General features: G+C 32.2%; 32 non-coding genes across 32 annotated transcripts; all 32 read left to right on the top strand.

The window, feature by feature from the left end:
• Positions 1 to 379: 379 nt before the first annotated feature.
• TRNAY-GUA (transfer RNA tyrosine (anticodon GUA)) lies at positions 380 to 469 on the top strand. The gene is given in 2 exon segments: positions 380 to 416; positions 434 to 469. It is a non-coding gene; the product is annotated as a tRNA-Tyr (tRNA).
• Positions 470 to 597: 128 nt separating this feature from the next.
• TRNAS-AGA (transfer RNA serine (anticodon AGA)) lies at positions 598 to 679 on the top strand. Its single transcript has one exon. It is a non-coding gene; the product is annotated as a tRNA-Ser (tRNA).
• A 1092-nt stretch (positions 680 to 1771) lies between these two features.
• Positions 1772 to 1861, top strand: TRNAY-GUA (transfer RNA tyrosine (anticodon GUA)). The gene is given in 2 exon segments: positions 1772 to 1808; positions 1826 to 1861. It is a non-coding gene; the product is annotated as a tRNA-Tyr (tRNA).
• Positions 1862 to 1945: 84 nt separating this feature from the next.
• TRNAS-AGA (transfer RNA serine (anticodon AGA)) lies at positions 1946 to 2027 on the top strand. Its single transcript has one exon. It is a non-coding gene; the product is annotated as a tRNA-Ser (tRNA).
• Positions 2028 to 3119: 1092 nt separating this feature from the next.
• On the top strand, positions 3120 to 3209 carry TRNAY-GUA (transfer RNA tyrosine (anticodon GUA)). Its single transcript is given in 2 exon segments — positions 3120 to 3156; positions 3174 to 3209. It is a non-coding gene; the product is annotated as a tRNA-Tyr (tRNA).
• Positions 3210 to 3337: 128 nt separating this feature from the next.
• On the top strand, positions 3338 to 3419 carry TRNAS-AGA (transfer RNA serine (anticodon AGA)). Its single transcript has one exon. It is a non-coding gene; the product is annotated as a tRNA-Ser (tRNA).
• Positions 3420 to 4512: 1093 nt separating this feature from the next.
• On the top strand, positions 4513 to 4602 carry TRNAY-GUA (transfer RNA tyrosine (anticodon GUA)). Its single transcript is given in 2 exon segments — positions 4513 to 4549; positions 4567 to 4602. It is a non-coding gene; the product is annotated as a tRNA-Tyr (tRNA).
• An 84-nt stretch (positions 4603 to 4686) lies between these two features.
• TRNAS-AGA (transfer RNA serine (anticodon AGA)) lies at positions 4687 to 4768 on the top strand. The gene has a single exon. It is a non-coding gene; the product is annotated as a tRNA-Ser (tRNA).
• A 1092-nt stretch (positions 4769 to 5860) lies between these two features.
• TRNAY-GUA (transfer RNA tyrosine (anticodon GUA)) lies at positions 5861 to 5950 on the top strand. Its single transcript is given in 2 exon segments — positions 5861 to 5897; positions 5915 to 5950. It is a non-coding gene; the product is annotated as a tRNA-Tyr (tRNA).
• Positions 5951 to 6077: 127 nt separating this feature from the next.
• On the top strand, positions 6078 to 6159 carry TRNAS-AGA (transfer RNA serine (anticodon AGA)). The gene has a single exon. It is a non-coding gene; the product is annotated as a tRNA-Ser (tRNA).
• Positions 6160 to 7252: 1093 nt separating this feature from the next.
• Positions 7253 to 7342, top strand: TRNAY-GUA (transfer RNA tyrosine (anticodon GUA)). Its single transcript is given in 2 exon segments — positions 7253 to 7289; positions 7307 to 7342. It is a non-coding gene; the product is annotated as a tRNA-Tyr (tRNA).
• Positions 7343 to 7426: 84 nt separating this feature from the next.
• Positions 7427 to 7508, top strand: TRNAS-AGA (transfer RNA serine (anticodon AGA)). Its single transcript has one exon. It is a non-coding gene; the product is annotated as a tRNA-Ser (tRNA).
• Positions 7509 to 8600: 1092 nt separating this feature from the next.
• Positions 8601 to 8690, top strand: TRNAY-GUA (transfer RNA tyrosine (anticodon GUA)). The gene is given in 2 exon segments: positions 8601 to 8637; positions 8655 to 8690. It is a non-coding gene; the product is annotated as a tRNA-Tyr (tRNA).
• Positions 8691 to 8774: 84 nt separating this feature from the next.
• TRNAS-AGA (transfer RNA serine (anticodon AGA)) lies at positions 8775 to 8856 on the top strand. The gene has a single exon. It is a non-coding gene; the product is annotated as a tRNA-Ser (tRNA).
• A 1093-nt stretch (positions 8857 to 9949) lies between these two features.
• Positions 9950 to 10039, top strand: TRNAY-GUA (transfer RNA tyrosine (anticodon GUA)). Its single transcript is given in 2 exon segments — positions 9950 to 9986; positions 10004 to 10039. It is a non-coding gene; the product is annotated as a tRNA-Tyr (tRNA).
• A 126-nt stretch (positions 10040 to 10165) lies between these two features.
• TRNAS-AGA (transfer RNA serine (anticodon AGA)) lies at positions 10166 to 10247 on the top strand. Its single transcript has one exon. It is a non-coding gene; the product is annotated as a tRNA-Ser (tRNA).
• Positions 10248 to 11330: 1083 nt separating this feature from the next.
• TRNAY-GUA (transfer RNA tyrosine (anticodon GUA)) lies at positions 11331 to 11420 on the top strand. Its single transcript is given in 2 exon segments — positions 11331 to 11367; positions 11385 to 11420. It is a non-coding gene; the product is annotated as a tRNA-Tyr (tRNA).
• A 126-nt stretch (positions 11421 to 11546) lies between these two features.
• TRNAS-AGA (transfer RNA serine (anticodon AGA)) lies at positions 11547 to 11628 on the top strand. The gene has a single exon. It is a non-coding gene; the product is annotated as a tRNA-Ser (tRNA).
• Positions 11629 to 12721: 1093 nt separating this feature from the next.
• On the top strand, positions 12722 to 12811 carry TRNAY-GUA (transfer RNA tyrosine (anticodon GUA)). Its single transcript is given in 2 exon segments — positions 12722 to 12758; positions 12776 to 12811. It is a non-coding gene; the product is annotated as a tRNA-Tyr (tRNA).
• Positions 12812 to 12936: 125 nt separating this feature from the next.
• Positions 12937 to 13018, top strand: TRNAS-AGA (transfer RNA serine (anticodon AGA)). The gene has a single exon. It is a non-coding gene; the product is annotated as a tRNA-Ser (tRNA).
• Positions 13019 to 14111: 1093 nt separating this feature from the next.
• Positions 14112 to 14201, top strand: TRNAY-GUA (transfer RNA tyrosine (anticodon GUA)). Its single transcript is given in 2 exon segments — positions 14112 to 14148; positions 14166 to 14201. It is a non-coding gene; the product is annotated as a tRNA-Tyr (tRNA).
• Positions 14202 to 14327: 126 nt separating this feature from the next.
• On the top strand, positions 14328 to 14409 carry TRNAS-AGA (transfer RNA serine (anticodon AGA)). The gene has a single exon. It is a non-coding gene; the product is annotated as a tRNA-Ser (tRNA).
• A 1093-nt stretch (positions 14410 to 15502) lies between these two features.
• On the top strand, positions 15503 to 15592 carry TRNAY-GUA (transfer RNA tyrosine (anticodon GUA)). Its single transcript is given in 2 exon segments — positions 15503 to 15539; positions 15557 to 15592. It is a non-coding gene; the product is annotated as a tRNA-Tyr (tRNA).
• A 126-nt stretch (positions 15593 to 15718) lies between these two features.
• Positions 15719 to 15800, top strand: TRNAS-AGA (transfer RNA serine (anticodon AGA)). Its single transcript has one exon. It is a non-coding gene; the product is annotated as a tRNA-Ser (tRNA).
• A 1093-nt stretch (positions 15801 to 16893) lies between these two features.
• Positions 16894 to 16983, top strand: TRNAY-GUA (transfer RNA tyrosine (anticodon GUA)). The gene is given in 2 exon segments: positions 16894 to 16930; positions 16948 to 16983. It is a non-coding gene; the product is annotated as a tRNA-Tyr (tRNA).
• A 126-nt stretch (positions 16984 to 17109) lies between these two features.
• On the top strand, positions 17110 to 17191 carry TRNAS-AGA (transfer RNA serine (anticodon AGA)). Its single transcript has one exon. It is a non-coding gene; the product is annotated as a tRNA-Ser (tRNA).
• A 1093-nt stretch (positions 17192 to 18284) lies between these two features.
• Positions 18285 to 18374, top strand: TRNAY-GUA (transfer RNA tyrosine (anticodon GUA)). The gene is given in 2 exon segments: positions 18285 to 18321; positions 18339 to 18374. It is a non-coding gene; the product is annotated as a tRNA-Tyr (tRNA).
• A 126-nt stretch (positions 18375 to 18500) lies between these two features.
• Positions 18501 to 18582, top strand: TRNAS-AGA (transfer RNA serine (anticodon AGA)). The gene has a single exon. It is a non-coding gene; the product is annotated as a tRNA-Ser (tRNA).
• Positions 18583 to 19675: 1093 nt separating this feature from the next.
• Positions 19676 to 19765, top strand: TRNAY-GUA (transfer RNA tyrosine (anticodon GUA)). The gene is given in 2 exon segments: positions 19676 to 19712; positions 19730 to 19765. It is a non-coding gene; the product is annotated as a tRNA-Tyr (tRNA).
• Positions 19766 to 19891: 126 nt separating this feature from the next.
• TRNAS-AGA (transfer RNA serine (anticodon AGA)) lies at positions 19892 to 19973 on the top strand. The gene has a single exon. It is a non-coding gene; the product is annotated as a tRNA-Ser (tRNA).
• A 1093-nt stretch (positions 19974 to 21066) lies between these two features.
• On the top strand, positions 21067 to 21156 carry TRNAY-GUA (transfer RNA tyrosine (anticodon GUA)). Its single transcript is given in 2 exon segments — positions 21067 to 21103; positions 21121 to 21156. It is a non-coding gene; the product is annotated as a tRNA-Tyr (tRNA).
• A 126-nt stretch (positions 21157 to 21282) lies between these two features.
• TRNAS-AGA (transfer RNA serine (anticodon AGA)) lies at positions 21283 to 21364 on the top strand. The gene has a single exon. It is a non-coding gene; the product is annotated as a tRNA-Ser (tRNA).
• The last annotated feature ends 174 nt before the right edge of the window (positions 21365 to 21538 follow it).

A 21538-nucleotide genomic window follows, 5' to 3' on the forward strand; every position in this document is an offset into this window, starting at 1 on the left:
GCAATATTATATTTGGGCCCCATTATTTCTTCAACAATTAAACACTTAAAAAAACAAGCTAAATTTGAAAAGTGAAAAAGTGTTGATATTTTAAAGTATCTCTAATCTTGATGTAAATGTGGCTACAGATGGAAGATCTATGAAAACTGCTTTCTAAACTAGCTGTTGCCAGATGATAGAAAATAACAAATTTAAGTTAAACTTCTGGTGATATTTAGCAAATCATTAAGCATGATTATTTGTGATGCTTATGCAAAACAGGAATAAACATATAAATAACTTTTGTCTAGTTTAATTACTTTATTGGGTAAGTTTTAGATAGTGAAAAGTTTTACATGTCCACTCCATCAGATATAGTGTAGATAATTTCTATAGGGAACCTTCGATAGCTCAGCTGGTAGAGCGGAGGACTGTAGAGGAGTTTGGTACAGCAATCCTTAGGTCGCTGGTTCAATTCCGGCTCAAAGGAAAAAAAATTTTTTTTTATTATCTTAGATGGCCATTTATGTAATTTTACACATTCTAAACCATGCAAACCATGCAAAACATAAACCCTTCTCCTAATTATGTTAAAATAAACACTTTAACACATGTGAGGTAGTTGTGGCCGAGTGGTTAAGGCGATGGACTAGAAATCCATTGGGGTCTCCCCGCGTAGGTTCAAATCCTGCCGACTACGTGCAGATTGATGTTTTCTTTTTCTTCAAATTTTACCAAATCTTGCAGCTAGTGATGCTAAGAGTGAGAACAGGCATTAGTGCATCAAAATATTTGGGATGCCAGTCTGTTCTCTTTTTTATCTTTCACACATTTTCTTCCATTCATTGAGCCTAAGCCCAGTCACTCTTAGCAGCCACACTGATTACCTTTTATTTATTTGGAAATGCATATTCAATGTCAACATTGAAAGAAATGTTTGTATATCTAGCAAAATATCAAAGACATTTGGCACACTAGAAGGTGCAAAATTAAGATCAATTGTTAGGAGATTAATCTGTTAATCTGTGAGTTCTAAGGTAGATACAAGACAAATTGTGTTTTGATATGGCATATTTTTGATTAGTTGATTTTAATTTACATAAAGAAATTAGCTTTCCATATTTTGGTTTGCTGCAAGATTATATTTGGGCTCCATTATTTCTTGAACAATTAAACAGTTAAAAAAACAAGCTAAATTTGAAAAGTGAAAAAGTGTTGATGTTTTAAAGCTATATCTAGCAAAATATCAAATACATTTGGTCATTAGAATGTGCAAAATTAAGCCCAATTGTTAGTAGATAAATCTGTTAATTTGTGAGTTCTAAGGTAGATACGATTTTGATATGGCATATTTTTGATTAGTTGATTTTAATTTACATATGCAACATAGCTTTTTCTATATTTTGCTTTGCTGCAATATTATATTTGGGCCCCATTATTTCTTCAACAATTAAACACTTAAAAAAACAAGCTAAATTTGAAAAGTGAAAAAGTGTTGATATTTTAAAGTATCTCTAATCTTGATGTAAATGTGGCTACAGATGGAAGATCTATGAAAACTGCTTTCTAAACTAGCTGTTGCCAGATGATAGAAAATAACAAATTTAAGTTAAACTTCTGGTGATATTTAGCAAATCATTAAGCATGATTATTTGTGATGCTTATGCAAAACAGGAATAAACATATAAATAACTTTGGTCTAGTTTAATTACTTTATTGGGTAAGTTTTAGATAGTGAAAAGTTTTACATGTCCACTCCATCAGATATAGTGTAGATGATTTCTATAGGGAACCTTCGATAGCTCAGCTGGTAGAGTGGAGGACTGTAGAGGAGTTTGGTACAGCAATCCTTAGGTCGCTGATTCAATTCCGGCTCAAAGGAAACAATTTTTTTTTATTATCTTAGATGGCCATTTATGTAATTTTACACATTCTAAACCATGCAAACCATGCAAAACCATGTGAGGTAGTTGTGGCCGAGTGGTTAAGGCGTTGGATTAGAAATCCATTGGGGTCTCCCCGCGTAGGTTCAAATCCTGCCGACTACGTGCAGATTGATGTTTTCTTTTTCTTCAAATTTTACCAAATCTTGCAGCTAGTGATGCTAAGAGTGAGAACAGGCATTAGTGCATCAAAATATTTGGGATGCCAGTCTGTTCTCTTTTTTATCTTTCACACATTTTCTTCCATTCATTGAGCCTAAGCCCAGTCACTCTTAGCAGCCACACTGATTACCTTTTATTTATTTGGAAATGCATATTCAATGTCAACATTGAAAGAAATGTTTGTATATCTAGCAAAATATCAAAGACATTTGGCACACTAGAAGGTGCAAAATTAAGATCAATTGTTAGGAGATTAATCTGTTAATCTGTGAGTTCTAAGGTAGATACAAGACAAATTGTGTTTTGATATGGCATATTTTTGATTAGTTGATTTTAATTTACATAAAGAAATTAGCTTTCCATATTTTGGTTTGCTGCAAGATTATATTTGGGCTCCATTATTTCTTGAACAATTAAACAGTTAAAAAAACAAGCTAAATTTGAAAAGTGAAAAAGTGTTGATGTTTTAAAGCTATATCTAGCAAAATATCAAATACATTTGGTCATTAGAATGTGCAAAATTAAGCCCAATTGTTAGTAGATAAATCTGTTAATTTGTGAGTTCTAAGGTAGATACGATTTTGATATGGCATATTTTTGATTAGTTGATTTTAATTTACATATGCAACATAGCTTTTTCTATATTTTGCTTTGCTGCAATATTATATTTGGGCCCCATTATTTCTTCAACAATTAAACACTTAAAAAAACAAGCTAAATTTGAAAAGTGAAAAAGTGTTGATATTTTAAAGTATCTCTAATCTTGATGTAAATGTGGCTACAGATGGAAGATCTATGAAAACTGCTTTCTAAACTAGCTGTTGCCAGATGATAGAAAATAACAAATTTAAGTTAAACTTCTGGTGATATTTAGCAAATCATTAAGCATGATTATTTGTGATGCTTATGCAAAACAGGAATAAACATATAAATAACTTTTGTCTAGTTTAATTACTTTATTGGGTAAGTTTTAGATAGTGAAAAGTTTTACATGTCCACTCCATCAGATATAGTGTAGATGATTTCTATAGGGAACCTTCGATAGCTCAGCTGGTAGAGCGGAGGACTGTAGAGGAGTTTGGTACAGCAATCCTTAGGTCGCTGGTTCAATTCCGGCTCGAAGGAAAAAAAATTTTTTTTTATTATCTTAGATGGCCATTTATGTAATTTTACACATTCTAAACCATGCAAACCATGCAAAACATAAACCCTTCTCCTAATTATGTTAAAATAAACACTTTAACACATGTGAGGTAGTTGTGGCCGAGTGGTTAAGGCGATGGACTAGAAATCCATTGGGGTCTCCCCGCGTAGGTTCAAATCCTGCCGACTACGTGCAGATTGATGTTTTCTTTTTCTTCAAATTTTACCAAATCTTGCAGCTAGTGATGCTAAGAGTGAGAACAGGCATTAGTGCATCAAAATATTTGGGATGCCAGTCTGTTCTCTTTTTTATCTTTCACACATTTTCTTCCATTCATTGAGCCTAAGCCCAGTCACTCTTAGCAGCCACACTGATTACCTTTTATTTATTTGGAAATGCATATTCAATGTCAACATTGAAAGAAATGTTTGTATATCTAGCAAAATATCAAAGACATTTGGCACACTAGAAGGTGCAAAATTAAGATCAATTGTTAGGAGATTAATCTGTTAATCTGTGAGTTCTAAGGTAGATACAAGACAAATTGTGTTTTGATATGGCATATTTTTGATTAGTTGATTTTAATTTACATAAAGAAATTAGCTTTCCATATTTTGGTTTGCTGCAAGATTATATTTGGGCTCCATTATTTCTTGAACAATTAAACAGTTAAAAAAACAAGCTAAATTTGAAAAGTGAAAAAGTGTTGATGTTTTAAAGCTATATCTAGCAAAATATCAAATACATTTGGTCATTAGAATGTGCAAAATTAAGCCCAATTGTTAGTAGATAAATCTGTTAATTTGTGAGTTCTAAGGTAGATACGATTTTGATATGGCATATTTTTGATTAGTTGATTTTAATTTACATATGCAACATAGCTTTTTCTATATTTTGCTTTGCTGCAATATTATATTTGGGCCCCATTATTTCTTCAACAATTAAACACTTAAAAAAACAAGCTAAATTTGAAAAGTGAAAAAGTGTTGATATTTTAAAGTATCTCTAATCTTGATGTAAATGTGGCTACAGATGGAAGATCTATGAAAACTGCTTTCTAAACTAGCTGTTGCCAGATGATAGAAAAATAACAAATTTAAGTTAAACTTCTGGTGATATTTAGCAAATCATTAAGCATGATTATTTGTGATGCTTATGCAAAACAGGAATAAACATATAAATAACTTTGGTCTAGTTTAATTACTTTATTGGGTAAGTTTTAGATAGTGAAAAGTTTTACATGTCCACTCCATCAGATATAGTGTAGATGATTTCTATAGGGAACCTTCGATAGCTCAGCTGGTAGAGTGGAGGACTGTAGAGGAGTTTGGTACAGCAATCCTTAGGTCGCTGATTCAATTCCGGCTCAAAGGAAACAATTTTTTTTTATTATCTTAGATGGCCATTTATGTAATTTTACACATTCTAAACCATGCAAACCATGCAAAACCATGTGAGGTAGTTGTGGCCGAGTGGTTAAGGCGTTGGACTAGAAATCCATTGGGGTCTCCCCACGTAGGTTCAAATCCTGCCGACTACGTGCAGATTGATGTTTTCTTTTTCTTCAAATTTTACCAAATCTTGCAGCTAGTGATGCTAAGAGTGAGAACAGGCATTAGTGCATCAAAATATTTGGGATGCCAGTCTGTTCTCTTTTTTATCTTTCACACATTTTCTTCCATTCATTGAGCCTAAGCCCAGTCACTCTTAGCAGCCACACTGATTACCTTTTATTTATTTGGAAATGCATATTCAATGTCAACATTGAAAGAAATGTTTGTATATCTAGCAAAATATCAAAGACATTTGGCACACTAGAAGGTGCAAAATTAAGATCAATTGTTAGGAGATTAATCTGTTAATCTGTGAGTTCTAAGGTAGATACAAGACAAATTGTGTTTTGATATGGCATATTTTTGATTAGTTGATTTTAATTTACATAAAGAAATTAGCTTTCCATATTTTGGTTTGCTGCAAGATTATATTTGGGCTCCATTATTTCTTGAACAATTAAACAGTTAAAAAAACAAGCTAAATTTGAAAAGTGAAAAAGTGTTGATGTTTTAAAGCTATATCTAGCAAAATATCAAATACATTTGGTCATTAGAATGTGCAAAATTAAGCCCAATTGTTAGTAGATAAATCTGTTAATTTGTGAGTTCTAAGGTAGATACGATTTTGATATGGCATATTTTTGATTAGTTGATTTTAATTTACATATGCAACATAGCTTTTTCTATATTTTGCTTTGCTGCAATATTATATTTGGGCCCCATTATTTCTTCAACAATTAAACACTTAAAAAAACAAGCTAAATTTGAAAAGTGAAAAAGTGTTGATATTTTAAAGTATCTCTAATCTTGATGTAAATGTGGCTACAGATGGAAGATCTATGAAAACTGCTTTCTAAACTAGCTGTTGCCAGATGATAGAAAATAACAAATTTAAGTTAAACTTCTGGTGATATTTAGCAAATCATTAAGCATGATTATTTGTGATGCTTATGCAAAACAGGAATAAACATATAAATAACTTTTGTCTAGTTTAATTACTTTATTGGGTAAGTTTTAGATAGTGAAAAGTTTTACATGTCCACTCCATCAGATATAGTGTAGATGATTTCTATAGGGAACCTTCGATAGCTCAGCTGGTGGAGCGGAGGACTGTAGAGGAGTTTGGTACAGCAATCCTTAGGTCGCTGGTTCAATTCCGGCTCGAAGGAAAAAAATTTTTTTTTATTATCTTAGATGGCCATTTATGTAATTTTACACATTCTAAACCATGCAAACCATGCAAAACATAAACCCTTCTCCTAATTATGTTAAAATAAACACTTTAACACATGTGAGGTAGTTGTGGCCGAGTGGTTAAGGCGATGGACTAGAAATCCATTGGGGTCTCCCCGCGTAGGTTCAAATCCTGCCGACTACGTGCAGATTGATGTTTTCTTTTTCTTCAAATTTTACCAAATCTTGCAGCTAGTGATGCTAAGAGTGAGAACAGGCATTAGTGCATCAAAATATTTGGGATGCCAGTCTGTTCTCTTTTTTATCTTTCACACATTTTCTTCCATTCATTGAGCCTAAGCCCAGTCACTCTTAGCAGCCACACTGATTACCTTTTATTTATTTGGAAATGCATATTCAATGTCAACATTGAAAGAAATGTTTGTATATCTAGCAAAATATCAAAGACATTTGGCACACTAGAAGGTGCAAAATTAAGATCAATTGTTAGGAGATTAATCTGTTAATCTGTGAGTTCTAAGGTAGATACAAGACAAATTGTGTTTTGATATGGCATATTTTTGATTAGTTGATTTTAATTTACATAAAGAAATTAGCTTTCCATATTTTGGTTTGCTGCAAGATTATATTTGGGCTCCATTATTTCTTGAACAATTAAACAGTTAAAAAAACAAGCTAAATTTGAAAAGTGAAAAAGTGTTGATGTTTTAAAGCTATATCTAGCAAAATATCAAATACATTTGGTCATTAGAATGTGCAAAATTAAGCCCAATTGTTAGTAGATAAATCTGTTAATTTGTGAGTTCTAAGGTAGATACGATTTTGATATGGCATATTTTTGATTAGTTGATTTTAATTTACATATGCAACATAGCTTTTTCTATATTTTGCTTTGCTGCAATATTATATTTGGGCCCCATTATTTCTTCAACAATTAAACACTTAAAAAAACAAGCTAAATTTGAAAAGTGAAAAAGTGTTGATATTTTAAAGTATCTCTAATCTTGATGTAAATGTGGCTACAGATGGAAGATCTATGAAAACTGCTTTCTAAACTAGCTGTTGCCAGATGATAGAAAAATAACAAATTTAAGTTAAACTTCTGGTGATATTTAGCAAATCAGTAAGCATGATTATTTGTGATGCTTATGCAAAACAGGAATAAACATATAAATAACTTTGGTCTAGTTTAATTACTTTATTGGGTAAGTTTTAGATAGTGAAAAGTTTTACATGTCCACTCCATCAGATATAGTGTAGATGATTTCTATAGGGAACCTTCGATAGCTCAGCTGGTAGAGCGGAGGACTGTAGAGGAGTTTGGTACAGCAATCCTTAGGTCGCTGGTTCAATTCCAGCTCGAAGGAAACAATTTTTTTTTATTATCTTAGATGGCCATTTATGTAATTTTACACATTCTAAACCATGCAAACCATGCAAAACCATGTGAGGTAGTTGTGGCCGAGTGGTTAAGGCGTTGGACTAGAAATCCATTGGGGTCTCCCCGCGTAGGTTCAAATCCTGCCGACTACGTGCAGATTGATGTTTTCTTTTTCTTCAAATTTTACCAAATCTTGCAGCTAGTGATGCTAAGAGTGAGAACAGGCATTAGTGCATCAAAATATTTGGGATGCCAGTCTGTTCTCTTTTTTATCTTTCACACATTTTCTTCCATTCATTGAGCCTAAGCCCAGTCACTCTTAGCAGCCACACTGATTACCTTTTATTTATTTGGAAATGCATATTCAATGTCAACATTGAAAGAAATGTTTGTATATCTAGCAAAATATCAAAGACATTTGGCACACTAGAAGGTGCAAAATTAAGATCAATTGTTAGGAGATTAATCTGTTAATCTGTGAGTTCTAAGGTAGATACAAGACAAATTGTGTTTTGATATGGCATATTTTTGATTAGTTGATTTTAATTTACATAAAGAAATTAGCTTTCCATATTTTGGTTTGCTGCAAGATTATATTTGGGCTCCATTATTTCTTGAACAATTAAACAGTTAAAAAAACAAGCTAAATTTGAAAAGTGAAAAAGTGTTGATGTTTTAAAGCTATATCTAGCAAAATATCAAATACATTTGGTCATTAGAATGTGCAAAATTAAGCCCAATTGTTAGTAGATAAATCTGTTAATTTGTGAGTTCTAAGGTAGATACGATTTTGATATGGCATATTTTTGATTAGTTGATTTTAATTTACATATGCAACATAGCTTTTTCTATATTTTGCTTTGCTGCAATATTATATTTGGGCCCCATTATTTCTTCAACAATTAAACACTTAAAAAAACAAGCTAAATTTGAAAAGTGAAAAAGTGTTGATATTTTAAAGTATCTCTAATCTTGATGTAAATGTGGCTACAGATGGAAGATCTATGAAAACTGCTTTCTAAACTAGCTGTTGCCAGATGATAGAAAATAACAAATTTAAGTTAAACTTCTGGTGATATTTAGCAAATCATTAAGCATGATTATTTGTGATGCTTATGCAAAACAGGAATAAACATATAAATAACTTTGGTCTAGTTTAATTACTTTATTGGGTAAGTTTTAGATAGTGAAAAGTTTTACATGTCCACTCCATCAGATATAGTGTAGATGATTTCTATAGGGAACCTTTGATAGCTCAGCTGGTAGAGTGGAGGACTGTAGAGGAGTTTGGTACAGCAATCCTTAGGTCGCTGATTCAATTCCGGCTCAAAGGAAACAATTTTTTTTTATTATCTTAGATGGCCATTTATGTAATTTTACACATTCTAAACCATGCAAACCATGCAAAACCATGTGAGGTAGTTGTGGCCGAGTGGTTAAGGCATTGGACTAGAAATCCATTGGGGTCTCCCCGCGTAGGTTCAAATCCTGCCGACTACGTGCAGATTGATGTTTTCTTTTTCTTCAAATTTTACCAAATCTTGCAGCTAGTGATGCTAAGAGTGAGAACAGGCATTAGTGCATCAAAATATTTGGGATGCCAGTCTGTTCTCTTTTTTATCTTTCACACATTTTCTTCCATTCATTGAGCCTAAGCCCAGTCACTCTTAGCAGCCACACTGATTACCTTTTATTTATTTGGAAATGCATATTCAATGTCAACATTGAAAGAAATGTTTGTATATCTAGCAAAATATCAAAGACATTTGGCACACTAGAAGGTGCAAAATTAAGATCAATTGTTAGGAGATTAATCTGTTAATCTGTGAGTTCTAAGGTAGATACAAGACAAATTGTGTTTTGATATGGCATATTTTTGATTAGTTGATTTTAATTTACATAAAGAAATTAGCTTTCCATATTTTGGTTTGCTGCAAGATTATATTTGGGCTCCATTATTTCTTGAACAATTAAACAGTTAAAAAAACAAGCTAAATTTGAAAAGTGAAAAAGTGTTGATGTTTTAAAGCTATATCTAGCAAAATATCAAATACATTTGGTCATTAGAATGTGCAAAATTAAGCCCAATTGTTAGTAGATAAATCTGTTAATTTGTGAGTTCTAAGGTAGATACGATTTTGATATGGCATATTTTTGATTAGTTGATTTTAATTTACATATGCAACGTAGCTTTTTCTATATTTTGTTTTGCTGCAATATTATATTTGGGCCCCATTATTTCTTCAACAATTAAACACTTAAAAAAACAAGCTAAATTTGAAAAGTGAAAAAGTGTTGATATTTTAAAGTATCTCTAATCTTGATGTAAATGTGGCTACAGATGGAAGATCTATGAAAACTGCTTTCTAAACTAGCTGTTGCCAGATGATAGAAAAATAACAAATTTAAGTTAAACTTCTGGTGATATTTAGCAAATCATTAAGCATGATTATTTGTGATGCTTATGCAAAACAGGAATAAACATATAAATAACTTTTGTCTAGTTTAATTACTTTATTGGGTATGTTTTAGATAGTGAAAAGTTTTGCATGTCCACTCCATCAGATATAGTGTAGATGATTTCTATAGGGAACCTTCGATAGCTCAGCTGGTAGAGCGGAGGACTGTAGAGGAGTTTGGTACAGCATTCCTTAGGTCGCTGGTTCAATTCCAGCTCGAAGGAAACAATTTTTTTTTATTATCTTAGATGGCCATTTATGTAATTTTACACATTCTAAACCATGCAAACCATGCAAAACATAAACCCTTCTCCTAATTATGTTAAAATAAACACTTTAACACATGTGAGGTAGTTGTGGCCGAGTGGTTAAGGCGATGGACTAGAAATCCATTGGGGTCTCCCCGCGTAGGTTCAAATCCTGCCGACTACGTGCAGATTGATGTTTTCTTTTTCTTCAAATCTTGCAGCTAGTGATGCTAAGAGTGAGAACAGGCATTAGTGCATCAAAATATTTGGGATGCCAGTCTGTTCTCTTTTTTATCTTTCACACATTTTCTTCCATTCATTGAGCCTAAGCCCAGTCACTCTTAGCAGCCACACTGATTACCTTTTATTTATTTGGAAATGCATATTCAATGTCAACATTGAAAGAAATGTTTGTATATCTAGCAAAATATCAAAGACATTTGGCACACTAGAAGGTGCAAAATTAAGATCAATTGTTAGGAGATTAATCTGTTAATCTGTGAGTTCTAAGGTAGATACAAGACAAATTGTGTTTTGATATGGCATATTTTTGATTAGTTGATTTTAATTTACATAAAGAAATTAGCTTTCCATATTTTGGTTTGCTGCAAGATTATATTTGGGCTCCATTATTTCTTGAACAATTAAACAGTTAAAAAAACAAGCTAAATTTGAAAAGTGAAAAAGTGTTGATGTTTTAAAGCTATATCTAGCAAAATATCAAATACATTTGGTCATTAGAATGTGCAAAATTAAGCCCAATTGTTAGTAGATAAATCTGTTAATTTGTGAGTTCTAAGGTAGATACGATTTTGATATGGCATATTTTTGATTAGTTGATTTTAATTTACATATGCAACGTAGCTTTTTCTATATTTTGTTTTGCTGCAATATTATATTTGGGCCCCATTATTTCTTCAACAATTAAACACTTAAAAAAACAAGCTAAATTTGAAAAGTGAAAAAGTGTTGATATTTTAAAGTATCTCTAATCTTGATGTAAATGTGGCTACAGATGGAAGATCTATGAAAACTGCTTTCTAAACTAGCTGTTGCCAGATGATAGAAAAATAACAAATTTAAGTTAAACTTCTGGTGATATTTAGCAAATCAGTAAGCATGATTATTTGTGATGCTTATGCAAAACAGGAATAAACATATAAATAACTTTTGTCTAGTTTAATTACTTTATTGGGTAAGTTTTAGATAGTGAAAAGTTTTACATGTCCACTCCATCAGATATAGTGTAGATGATTTCTATAGGGAACCTTCGATAGCTCAGCTGGTAGAGCGGAGGACTGTAGAGGAGTTTGGTACAGCAATCCTTAGGTCGCTGGTTCAATTCCAGCTCGAAGGAAACAATTTTTTTTTATTATCTTAGATGGCCATTTATGTAATTTTACACATTCTAAACCATGCAAACCATGCAAAACATAAACCCTTCTCCTAATTATGTTAAAATAAACACTTTAACACATGTGAGGTAGTTGTGGCCGAGTGGTTAAGGCGATGGACTAGAAATCCATTGGGGTCTCCCCGCGTAGGTTCAAATCCTGCCGACTACGTGCAGATTGATGTTTTCTTTTTCTTCAAATTTTACCAAATCTTGCAGCTAGTGATGCTAAGAGTGAGAACAGGCATTAGTGCATCAAAATATTTGGGATGCCAGTCTGTTCTCTTTTTTATCTTTCACACATTTTCTTCCATTCATTGAGCCTAAGCCCAGTCACTCTTAGCAGCCACACTGATTACCTTTTATTTATTTGGAAATGCATATTCAATGTCAACATTGAAAGAAATGTTTGTATATCTAGCAAAATATCAAAGACATTTGGCACACTAGAAGGTGCAAAATTAAGATCAATTGTTAGGAGATTAATCTGTTAATCTGTGAGTTCTAAGGTAGATACAAGACAAATTGTGTTTTGATATGGCATATTTTTGATTAGTTGATTTTAATTTACATAAAGAAATTAGCTTTCCATATTTTGGTTTGCTGCAAGATTATATTTGGGCTCCATTATTTCTTGAACAATTAAACAGTTAAAAAAACAAGCTAAATTTGAAAAGTGAAAAAGTGTTGATGTTTTAAAGCTATATCTAGCAAAATATCAAATACATTTGGTCATTAGAATGTGCAAAATTAAGCCCAATTGTTAGTAGATAAATCTGTTAATTTGTGAGTTCTAAGGTAGATACGATTTTGATATGGCATATTTTTGATTAGTTGATTTTAATTTACATATGCAACGTAGCTTTTTCTATATCTTGTTTTGCTGCAATATTATATTTGGGCCCCATTATTTCTTCAACAATTAAACACTTAAAAAAACAAGCTAAATTTGAAAAGTGAAAAAGTGTTGATATTTTAAAGTATCTCTAATCTTGATGTAAATGTGGCTACAGATGGAAGATCTATGAAAACTGCTTTCTAAACTAGCTGTTGCCAGATGATAGAAAAATAACAAATTTAAGTTAAACTTCTGGTGATATTTAGCAAATCATTAAGCATGATTATTTGTGATGCTTATGCAAAACAGGAATAAACATATAAATAACTTTTGTCTAGTTTAATTACTTTATTGGGTAAGTTTTAGATAGTGAAAAGTTTTGCATGACCACTCCATCAGATATAGTGTAGATGATTTCTATAGGGAACCTTCGATAGCTCAGCTGGTAGAGCGGAGGACTGTAGAGGAGTTTGGTACAGCAATCCTTAGGTCGCTTTTTCAATTCCGGCTCGAAGGAAACAATTTTTTTTATTATCTTAGATGGCCATTTATGTAATTTTACACATTCTAAACCATGCAAACCATGCAAAACATAAACCCTTCTCCTAATTATGTTAAAATAAACACTTTAACACATGTGATTTAGTTGTGGCCGAGTGGTTAAGGCGATGGACTAGAAATCCATTGGGGTCTCCCAGCGTAGGTTCAAATCCTGCCGACTATGTGCAGATTGATGTTTTCTTTTTCTTCAAATTTTACCAAATCTTGCAGCTAGTGATGCTAAGAGTGAGAACAGGCATTAGTGCATCAAAATATTTGGGATGCCAGTCTGTTCTCTTTTTTATCTTTCACACATTTTCTTCCATTCATTGAGCCTAAGCCCAGTCACTCTTAGCAGCCACACTGATTACCTTTTATTTATTTGGAAATGCATATTCAATGTCAACATTGAAAGAAATGTTTGTATTTCTAGCAAAATATCAAACACATTTGGCACACTAGAAGGTGCAAAATTAAGATCAATTGTTAGGAGATTAATCTGTTAATCTGTGAGTTCTAAGGTAGATACAAGACAAATTGTGTTTTGATATGGCATATTTTTGATTAGTTGATTTTAATTTACATAAAGAAATTAGCTTTCCATATTTTGGTTTGCTGCAAGATTATATTTGGGCTCCATTATTTCTTGAACAATTAAACAGTTAAAAAAACAAGCTAAATTTGAAAAGTGAAAAAGTGTTGATGTTTTAAAGCTATATCTAGCAAAATATCAAATACATTTGGTCATTAGAATGTGCAAAATTAAGCCCAATTGTTAGTAGATAAATCTGTTAATTTGTGAGTTCTAAGGTAGATACGATTTTGATATGGCATATTTTTGATTAGTTGATTTTAATTTACATATGCAACGTAGCTTTTTCTATATTTTGTTTTGCTGCAATATTATATTTGGGCCCCATTATTTCTTCAACAATTAAACACTTAAAAAAACAAGCTAAATTTGAAAAGTGAAAAAGTGTTGATATTTTAAAGTATCTCTAATCTTGATGTAAATGTGGCTACAGATGGAAGATCTATGAAAACTGCTGTCTAAACTAGCTGTTGCCAGATGATAGAAAAATAACAAATTTAAGTTAAACTTCTGGTGATATTGAGCAAATCATTAAGCATGATTATTTGTGATGCTTATGCAAAACAGGAATAAACATATAAATAACTTTTGTCTAGTTTAATTACTTTATTGGGTAAGTTTTAGATAGTGAAAAGTTTTGCATGTCCACTCCATCAGATATAGTGTAGATGATTTCTATAGGGAACCTTCGATAGCTCAGCTGGTAGAGCGGAGGACTGTAGAGGAGTTTGGTACAGCAATCCTTAGGTCGCTGGTTCAATTCCGGCTCGAAGGAAACAATTTTTTTTTATTATCTTAGATGGCCATTTATGTAATTTTACACATTCTAAACCATGCAAACCATGCAAAACATAAACCCTTCTCCTAATTATGTTAAAATAAACACTTTAACACATGTGAGGTAGTTGTGGCCGAGTGGTTAAGGCGATGGACTAGAAATCCATTGGGGTCTCCCCGCGTAGGTTCAAATCCTGCCGACTATGTGCAGATTGATGTTTTCTTTTTCTTCAAATTTTACCAAATCTTGCAGCTAGTGATGCTAAGAGTGAGAACAGGCATTAGTGCATCAAAATATTTGGGATGCCAGTCTGTTCTCTTTTTTATCTTTCACACATTTTCTTCCATTCATTGAGCCTAAGCCCAGTCACTCTTAGCAGCCACACTGATTACCTTTTATTTATTTGGAAATGCATATTCAATGTCAACATTGAAAGAAATGTTTGTATATCTAGCAAAATATCAAAGACATTTGGCACACTAGAAGGTGCAAAATTAAGATCAATTGTTAGGAGATTAATCTGTTAATCTGTGAGTTCTAAGGTAGATACAAGACAAATTGTGTTTTGATATGGCATATTTTTGATTAGTTGATTTTAATTTACATAAAGAAATTAGCTTTCCATATTTTGGTTTGCTGCAAGATTATATTTGGGCTCCATTATTTCTTGAACAATTAAACAGTTAAAAAAACAAGCTAAATTTGAAAAGTGAAAAAGTGTTGATGTTTTAAAGGTATATCTAGCAAAATATCAAATACATTTGGTCATTAGAATGTGCAAAATTAAGCCCAATTGTTAGTAGATAAATCTGTTAATTTGTGAGTTCTAAGGTAGATACGATTTTGATATGGCATATTTTTGATTAGTTGATTTTAATTTACATATGCAACGTAGCTTTTTCTATATTTTGTTTTGCTGCAATATTATATTTGGGCCCCATTATTTCTTCAACAATTAAACACTTAAAAAAACAAGCTAAATTTGAAAAGTGAAAAAGTGTTGATATTTTAAAGTATCTCTAATCTTGATGTAAATGTGGCTACAGATGGAAGATCTATGAAAACTGCTGTCTAAACTAGCTGTTGCCAGATGATAGAAAAATAACAAATTTAAGTTAAACTTCTGGTGATATTTAGCAAATCATTAAGCATGATTATTTGTGATGCTTATGCAAAACAGGAATAAACATATAAATAACTTTTGTCTAGTTTAATTACTTTATTGGGTAAGTTTTAGATAGTGAAAAGTTTTGCATGTCCACTCCATCAGATATAGTGTAGATGATTTCTATAGGGAACCTTCGATAGCTCAGCTGGTAGAGCGGAGGACTGTAGAGGAGTTTGGTACAGCAATCCTTAGGTCGCTGGTTCAATTCCGGCTCGAAGGAAACAATTTTTTTTTATTATCTTAGATGGCCATTTATGTAATTTTACACATTCTAAACCATGCAAACCATGCAAAACATAAACCCTTCTCCTAATTATGTTAAAATAAACACTTTAACACATGTGAGGTAGTTGTGGCCGAGTGGTTAAGGCGATGGACTAGAAATCCATTGGGGTCTCCCCGCGTAGGTTCAAATCCTGCCGACTATGTGCAGATTGATGTTTTCTTTTTCTTCAAATTTTACCAAATCTTGCAGCTAGTGATGCTAAGAGTGAGAACAGGCATTAGTGCATCAAAATATTTGGGATGCCAGTCTGTTCTCTTTTTTATCTTTCACACATTTTCTTCCATTCATTGAGCCTAAGCCCAGTCACTCTTAGCAGCCACACTGATTACCTTTTATTTATTTGGAAATGCATATTCAATGTCAACATTGAAAGAAATGTTTGTATATCTAGCAAAATATCAAAGACATTTGGCACACTAGAAGGTGCAAAATTAAGATCAATTGTTAGGAGATTAATCTGTTAATCTGTGAGTTCTAAGGTAGATACAAGACAAATTGTGTTTTGATATGGCATATTTTTGATTAGTTGATTTTAATTTACATAAAGAAATTAGCTTTCCATATTTTGGTTTGCTGCAAGATTATATTTGGGCTCCATTATTTCTTGAACAATTAAACAGTTAAAAAAACAAGCTAAATTTGAAAAGTGAAAAAGTGTTGATGTTTTAAAGGTATATCTAGCAAAATATCAAATACATTTGGTCATTAGAATGTGCAAAATTAAGCCCAATTGTTAGTAGATAAATCTGTTAATTTGTGAGTTCTAAGGTAGATACGATTTTGATATGGCATATTTTTGATTAGTTGATTTTAATTTACATATGCAACGTAGCTTTTTCTATATTTTGTTTTGCTGCAATATTATATTTGGGCCCCATTATTTCTTCAACAATTAAACACTTAAAAAAACAAGCTAAATTTGAAAAGTGAAAAAGTGTTGATATTTTAAAGTATCTCTAATCTTGATGTAAATGTGGCTACAGATGGAAGATCTATGAAAACTGCTGTCTAAACTAGCTGTTGCCAGATGATAGAAAAATAACAAATTTAAGTTAAACTTCTGGTGATATTTAGCAAATCATTAAGCATGATTATTTGTGATGCTTATGCAAAACAGGAATAAACATATAAATAACTTTTGTCTAGTTTAATTACTTTATTGGGTAAGTTTTAGATAGTGAAAAGTTTTGCATGTCCACTCCATCAGATATAGTGTAGATGATTTCTATAGGGAACCTTCGATAGCTCAGCTGGTAGAGCGGAGGACTGTAGAGGAGTTTGGTACAGCAATCCTTAGGTCGCTGGTTCAATTCCGGCACGAAGGAAACAATTTTTTTTTATTATCTTAGATGGCCATTTATGTAATTTTACACATTCTAAACCATGCAAACCATGCAAAACATAAACCCTTCTCCTAATTATGTTAAAATAAACACTTTAACACAAGTGAGGTAGTTGTGGCCGAGTGGTTAAGGCGATGGACTAGAAATCCATTGGGGTCTCCCCGCGTAGGTTCAAATCCTGCCGACTATGTGCAGATTGATGTTTTCTTTTTCTTCAAATTTTACCAAATCTTGCAGCTAGTGATGCTAAGAGTGAGAACAGGCATTAGTGCATCAAAATATTTGGGATGCCAGTCTGTTCTCTTTTTTATCTTTCACACATTTTCTTCCATTCATTGAGCCTAAGCCCAGTCACTCTTAGCAGCCACACTGATTACCTTTTATTTATTTGGAAATGCATATTCAATGTCAACATTGAAAGAAATGTTTGTATTTCTAGCAAAATATCAAACACATTTGGCACACTAGAAGGTGCAAAATTAAGATCAATTGTTAGGAGATTAATCTGTTAATCTGTGAGTTCTAAGGTAGATACAAGACAAATTGTGTTTTGATATGGCATATTTTTGATTAGTTGATTTTAATTTACATAAAGAAATTAGCTTTCCATATTTTGGTTTGCTGCAAGATTATATTTGGGCTCCATTATTTCTTGAACAATTAAACAGTTAAAAAAACAAGCTAAATTTGAAAAGTGAAAAAGTGTTGATGTTTTAAAGCTATATCTAGCAAAATATCAAATACATTTGGTCATTAGAATGTGCAAAATTAAGCCCAATTGTTAGTAGATAAATCTGTTAATTTGTGAGTTCTAAGGTAGATACGATTTTGATATGGCATATTTTTGATTAGTTGATTTTAATTTACATATGCAACGTAGCTTTTTCTATATTTTGTTTTGCTGCAATATTATATTTGGGCCCCATTATTTCTTCAACAATTAAACACTTAAAAAAACAAGCTAAATTTGAAAAGTGAAAAAGTGTTGATATTTTAAAGTATCTCTAATCTTGATGTAAATGTGGCTACAGATGGAAGATCTATGAAAACTGCTGTCTAAACTAGCTGTTGCCAGATGATAGAAAAATAACAAATTTAAGTTAAACTTCTGGTGATATTTAGCAAATCATTAAGCATGATTATTTGTGATGCTTATGCAAAACAGGAATAAACATATAAATAACTTTTGTCTAGTTTAATTACTTTATTGGGTAAGTTTTAGATAGTGAAAAGTTTTGCATGTCCACTCCATCAGATATAGTGTAGATGATTTCTATAGGGAACCTTCGATAGCTCAGCTGGTAGAGCGGAGGACTGTAGAGGAGTTTGGTACAGCAATCCTTAGGTCGCTGGTTCAATTCCGGCTCAAAGGAAACAATTTTTTTTTATTATCTTAGATGGCCATTTATGTAATTTTACACATTCTAAACCATCCAAACCATGCAAAACATAAACCCTTCTCCTAATTATGTTAAAATAAACACTTTAACACAAGTGAGGTAGTTGTGGCCGAGTGGTTAAGGCGATGGACTAGAAATCCATTGGGGTCTCCCCGCGTAGGTTCAAATCCTGCCGACTATGTGCAGATTGATGTTTTCTTTTTCTTCAAATTTTACCAAATCTTGCAGCTAGTGATGCTAAGAGTGAGAACAGGCATTAGTGCATCAAAATATTTGGGATGCCAGTCTGTTCTCTTTTTTATCTTTCACACATTTTCTTCCATTCATTGAGCCTAAGCCCAGTCACTCTTAGCAGCCACACTGATTACCTTTTATTTATTTGGAAATGCATATTCAATGTCAACATTGAAAGAAATGTTTGTATTTCTAGCAAAATATCAAACACATTTGGCACACTAGAAGGTGCAAAATTAAGATCAATTGTTAGGAGATTAATCTGTTAATCTGTGAGTTCTAAGGTAGATACAAGACAAATTGTGTTTTGATATGGCATATTTTTGATTAGTTGATTTTAATTTACATAAAGAAATTAGCTTTCCATATTTTGGTTTGCTGCAAGATTATATTTGGGCTCCATTATTTCTTGAACAATTAAACAGTTAAAAAAACAAGCTAAATTTGAAAAGTGAAAAAGTGTTGATGTTTTAAAGCTATATCTAGCAAAATATCAAATACATTTGGTCATTAGAATGTGCAAAATTAAGCCCAATTGTTAGTAGATAAATCTGTTAATTTGTGAGTTCTAAGGTAGATACGATTTTGATATGGCATATTTTTGATTAGTTGATTTTAATTTACATATGCAACGTAGCTTTTTCTATATTTTGTTTTGCTGCAATATTATATTTGGGCCCCATTATTTCTTCAACAATTAAACACTTAAAAAAACAAGCTAAATTTGAAAAGTGAAAAAGTGTTGATATTTTAAAGTATCTCTAATCTTGATGTAAATGTGGCTACAGATGGAAGATCTATGAAAACTGCTGTCTAAACTAGCTGTTGCCAGATGATAGAAAAATAACAAATTTAAGTTAAACTTCTGGTGATATTTAGCAAATCATTAAGCATGATTATTTGTGATGCTTATGCAAAACAGGAATAAACATATAAATAACTTTTGTCTAGTTTAATTACTTTATTGGGTAAGTTTTAGATAGTGAAAAGTTTTGCATGTCCACTCCATCAGATATAGTGTAGATGATTTCTATAGGGAACCTTCGATAGCTCAGCTGGTAGAGCGGAGGACTGTAGAGGAGTTTGGTACAGCATTCCTTAGGTCGCTGGTTCAATTCCGGCTCGAAGGAAACAATTTTTTTTTATTATCTTAGATGGCCATTTATGTAATTTTACACATTCTAAACCATGCAAACCATGCAAAACATAAACCCTTCTCCTAATTATGTTAAAATAAACACTTTAACACATGTGAGGTAGTTGTGGCCGAGTGGTTAAGGCGATGGACTAGAAATCCATTGGGGTCTCCCCGCGTAGGTTCAAATCCTGCCGACTATGTGCAGATTGATGTTTTCTTTTTCTTCAAATTTTACCAAATCTTGCAGCTAGTGATGCTAAGAGTGAGAACAGGCATTAGTGCATCAAAATATTTGGGATGCCAGTCTGTTCTCTTTTTTATCTTTCACACATTTTCTTCCATTCATTGAGCCTAAGCCCAGTCACTCTTAGCAGCCACACTGATTACCTTTTATTTATTTGGAAATGCATATTCAATGTCAACATTGAAAGAAATGTTTGTATATCTAGCAAAATATCAAACACATTTGGCACACTAGAAGGTGCAAAATTAAGATCAATTGTTAGGAGATTAATCTGTTAATCTGTGAGTTCTAAGGTAGATACAAGACAAATTGTGTTTTGATATGGCATATTTTTGATTAGTTGATTTTAATTTACATAAAGAAATTAGCTTTCCATATTTTGGTTTGCTGCAAGATTATATTTGGGCTCCATTATTTCTTGAACAATTAAACAGTTAAAAAAACAAGCTAAATTTGAAAAGTGAAAAAGTGTTGATGTTTTAAAGGTATATCTAGCAAAATATCAAATACATTTGGTCATTAGAATGTGCAAAATTAAGCCCAATTGTTAGTAGATAAATCTGTTAATTTGTGAGTTCTAAGGTAGATACGATTTTGATATGGCATATTTTTGATTAGTTGATTTTAATTTACATATGCAACGTAGCTTTTTCTATATTTTGTTTTGCTGCAATATTATATTTGGGCCCCATTATTTCTTCAACAATTAAACACTTAAAAAAACAAGCTAAATTTGAAAAGTGAAAAAGTGTTGATATTTTAAAGTATCTCTAATCTTGATGTAAATGTGGCTACAGATGGAAGATCTATGAAAACTGCTGTCTAAACTAGCTGTTGCCAGATGATAGAAAAATAACAAATTTAAGTTAAACTTCTGGTGATATTTAGCAAATCATTAAGCATGATTATTTGTGATGCTTATGCAAAACAGGAATAAACATATAAATAACTTTTGTCTAGTTTAATTACTTTATTGGGTAAGTTTTAAATAGTGAAAAGTTTTGCATGTCCACTCCATCAGATATAGTGTAGATGATTTCTATAGGGAACCTTCGATAGCTCAGCTGGTAGAGCGGAGGACTGTAGAGGAGTTTGGTACAGCAATCCTTAGGTCGCTGGTTCAATTCCGGCTCGAAGGAAACAATTTTTTTTTATTATCTTAGATGGCCATTTATGTAATTTTACACATTCTAAACCATGCAAACCATGCAAAACATAAACCCTTCTCCTAATTATGTTAAAATAAACACTTTAACACATGTGAGGTAGTTGTGGCCGAGTGGTTAAGGCGATGGACTAGAAATCCATTGGGGTCTCCCCGCGTAGGTTCAAATCCTGCTGACTATGTGCAGATTGATGTTTTCTTTTTCTTCAAATTTTACCAAATCTTGCAGCTAGTGATGCTAAGAGTGAGAACAGGCATTAGTGCATCAAAATATTTGGGATGCCAGTCTGTTCTCTTTTTTATCTTTCACACATTTTCTTCCATTCATTGAGCCTAAGCCCAGTCACTCTTAGCAG

This window comes from Taudactylus pleione, unplaced genomic scaffold, assembly GCF_031769625.1.
Source record: "Taudactylus pleione unplaced genomic scaffold, aTauple2 ptg000050l, whole genome shotgun sequence".
Classification (NCBI taxonomy): Eukaryota; Metazoa; Chordata; class Amphibia; order Anura; family Myobatrachidae; genus Taudactylus; species Taudactylus pleione.